The following is a 3,774-nucleotide window of genomic DNA, read 5'->3' on the forward strand; positions in this document are numbered from 1 at the left end:
TTTAAAGAAAGAAATTTGTCATACTTCTGCGATTAAGTAAATCTCATTTTTCTTCTCCCAAGGAATGACAATAAAGCTGATGAAAGCCTTTCCATGTTCAGATTTCTCCCTCTGGTGTCTAGTTGTAGCCCAGTGTGATACTTTATTACCACTCCATCTACAAAAGAATAAAAACAACCCATATCCTTAAAGAATGGTCTGTCCTTTGAATCAGTAGCTTTTCCAGCGATCATAGTGGGATGACGGAGGCAAGCCAAACCCCTCTGGCATAGCAGAGGCTCAGTGTATTTTTATTGAAAAGATTAAATTAAAAAAAAAGGGTGCTTTTTACGTATGGTTCGTTGCAAGCTGTTAAGAGTAGTTTCTAGAACTACGTCCATCTCGTCCTTTCCTGCGCCATGATTCCTATTTCCTATTCTGGCTCTTTCCTACATAGCTTTTGAAGAAAAACAATTATGGAAAATCATCTGTAAGGTTTGGGGAATGATCTCTTGTGTGTGTGTGTGTGTGTTTTTAATAGAAGACTCACATAGCATTCTCTGTCTGTAATTTTATTAAAGTGACTGAGATATCATGTTAACGAGGAGGCCTTTGTAGTAAGAAAGGGCAACCCATATTAGTAGGCAAGATGCATTCAAATTCAGCAGCGCCGTGATTCACAAGATGCACATTCTCTGAGATCCAACATGGCTAATACATTTAGTCATGCACAATAAAAACCAAACAAAAGAATCAACCATTGGCCTTTCACTGCCTCGCTTCACCCCAAGCTTTCAGGAATTCCTCTAGTTATGCACACCAAAACAAAATACTGTGTTCCCCCCTCAAAAATGAATGGGAGAAACTCAAAGAGCATTCACCATAGACAGGAAGAAAAAAAAAAAAGACAGATCACTTGGTTTACCTTTTTGTGCTTAGTGGTGGCACTGTGTATTCCGGAAGCATAATTTGAGGACAAACTGATCACATTTTATACAGAATTCTAGTACTGTATGTACCAATAGATAAGTGTTAGGCTAACAACAACAGCTTATTAGAATTTCCATAGTTCATAAAGTAACCAAGATCCCATCTATCTCCTATTTCAAAAGTTTGCCCAGTCAACTAAAATCAGCCTGATTAAAGTAGTCCTTAGGTTTCACAGTAAAACCTCACTGCCTGCTTAATTTTTCAGTGTCTGCTTTTTACACACTATGCTGTTATTAATTCAGTTATAACATCTGCTTATTAAGCATACAGCAAAGACCAGACTTTTGGTTCTAACTTGTAAGACTCTTGAGGATTTTAAGAACCCGGTGGTCTACTGCATCTTACTCTTAGCCTCTTCTTTTCCTACACCATTCTAATGGGATGGGGGATGGGGTTGATACGGAATTAAATTTATACACAATTTGCTTCTGGATTCTCATTTTCTTTTATCTGGATATATAGACTTAATTTTTGTCTGTTGAATTCTCCTATGATAGCTCTCTTCTGAAAGAAATGAGGATGTAAGATAAAGTTATCAGCTTATTTTACAGAGTTTAGAGAAAGAGAGTTTCTGTTTTGTGAGGGCACAGTGCAAACTTCATTTTTCTCTGGGTGATTGTCTTTTTATTCTACTCCATTTTATGTTTATAAAATTTTATATTTACTTTGGGTAATGTACCTGTAAGCAAGAACAACCTTATAATTGGTGTCCAAGAAGCCATGTAGGATTGGTGACTTTGTGGCTTAAAAACATTCAGACTAAAAGCCTGGCATTCAGCTGGTCTAGGTCAGTGGTTCTCAAATGGAAGATTTTGTCCCCAGGGGACATTTGGCAAAGTCTGGAGACAGTTTTTATTGTCACGTTTGCTCCTTTCATCTAGTGGGTAGAAGCCAGGGATGCTGCTCCACATCTTTCCTACAAAGGGCCCCACAATAAAGAATTAGCCTGCTCCAAGTGCCAGTGTGTCGATGACTGAGGAATCCTCAGCTGGAATATTGTATCTAGCTCTGAGTCCAGTAGTTTCATGAAAATCTCACCAATCAGGAGCTTTTCCCAAGAAGGCAGCTAGAAAGTGGGGGGACTTGGAACAGTATCAATCAAGATATGGTGAAAGGAGCCTGGCTGTCCAATCTAGAGACAAGGATGCTCAGGAGACATGGAAGTTTGTTCTGTTACCTCAGAGACCAAACTGGCAGCCACAGGGAGAGATGATGCTTTAATATGAGAAACCATGTCTAGCAATCAAAGTTACCAGGAATAGAATAGGCACTAGTATGAAATCAGGGGTTACCTGTCACTGGGTAAGTTAAAGTAGACCTCCCTAGAGAGCATGTTCCCTGAGAGTAGCCAAAGTGCTATCTTCCTTACCTCTGTGTTGCCCATGAGTGTGATAGAACCAAGGTCCTTTGTGCAGTTTTCATTTTTGTCTTTCACTCAATTCTATGTTTTTGAAATTCATCAAAATTCTTATGAGTGGTTGTAGATTGTTTGCACTCATTACTGAAAAGTATTTTATTGTGTAACTATACCATAGTTTATCTATCTATTCAATCATAGATGGACCTTTTTTTTCTCCCACCCTATGTCTCCCCATTTATAATACAGACCAGACACAGGGCCTGGGCTGAGGTATACATGGGGTAGGTTTACTTTGCCTCCTACTTCTATACAGTCAGTGTAAGAACACAACTTGGAGTAAGCACCAGGAGCCCATAGATGGACATTTTGAATAGTTTTCACTTTTGGATCATTATGAATAGTGTTCTATGAACATTCTAGGACATGATTTTATCTGTTATCTCTTACTGTATGAAACCGTAACAAAAAACCAATGATGATTTTTTTTTTCATGATTCTGCAAGGCAACTTGCCAGTTCCTTGGGTTCCTGTATGGACTCATCATACAACTGTACTCAGCTGGAATGGAAGATTCAAGATGGTTTCACTCACACTTGGCAGTTGGCATTGGCTTTCGAAGGAGGTATTTTGCAGCTCCTCCAGGTGCTCTCTTACACTCCAGTAGGCTACATGGACTTTTTTACATAGCAGTCTCTCAGCAGTGTTTCAAGAGGGAACCAACAAAGCTCTCAGACAATTTGATGTCATGACTCCAGAACTTGTACTCTGTCACTGCCACTTGGCTATCCCAAATTGAAGAAGTTGGGAAAAGACTACTTTTGGATGGTAGGAGCTGCTAACTATTGTGGCTGTGTTTTAAAATCAATAGCAATAATAGTTGCCCAATTTCTGTTCCTATCAGCATGTCTGAGTTAGATTTCTTCACATCTTTGCCACTAGTTGGTATTTTAGAAGTCCTCTTAATTTATAAGGAATAACTGTAGGAGTTAGCTATCCTAATTCACAAATTTCAACTTCATTTTCAAAGTGTATTTTGTATGTGATTAAAAAATACCTCCCCAAGTCCTCCATCCATTTCTGGGTCAAGCAAAGCATCTACATGCTTTTATGCAGTTAATGGGCACATTTTTTCTTGCTTTAATAATAGGCGTTCTTGTCTCTTTGGTCATTGGGATGATAGATCCTAGACAACTTAGCTCCCTATTTTTCAAAAGCTCTTGGACTCTACACCACCAATTGTGTAATTAGGTATGAATATTGGCTTGCAAACTCTGATGTGTGGGAAATATGAAGTTACTCTTTCATAATCAAATTTAATTTTCTTGTTCAACTTCCATTCTGACAGAGAAGGTGGGGAGTGAGACAGAATCTCGATCTGTTTAGGGTCTATTCTGCTCGTCATGCACTCTTCTCTGAGGTCTGTCTAATTTCTGGGATCCCTGTTC

General features: G+C 38.8%; 1 non-coding gene across 1 annotated transcript; it reads right to left on the minus strand.

Moving 5' to 3' along the window:
* Nucleotides 1-2,550: 2,550 nt before the first annotated feature.
* Nucleotides 2,551-2,682, minus strand: LOC141417727 (small nucleolar RNA SNORA51). The gene has a single exon (XR_012442366.1). It is a non-coding gene; the product is annotated as a small nucleolar RNA SNORA51 (small nucleolar RNA).
* Between the last annotated feature and the right edge of the window lie 1,092 nt (nt 2,683-3,774).

The sequence above is a fragment of the Castor canadensis genome, chromosome 15 (assembly GCF_047511655.1).
Source record: "Castor canadensis chromosome 15, mCasCan1.hap1v2, whole genome shotgun sequence".
Taxonomy (NCBI): Eukaryota; Metazoa; Chordata; class Mammalia; order Rodentia; family Castoridae; genus Castor; species Castor canadensis.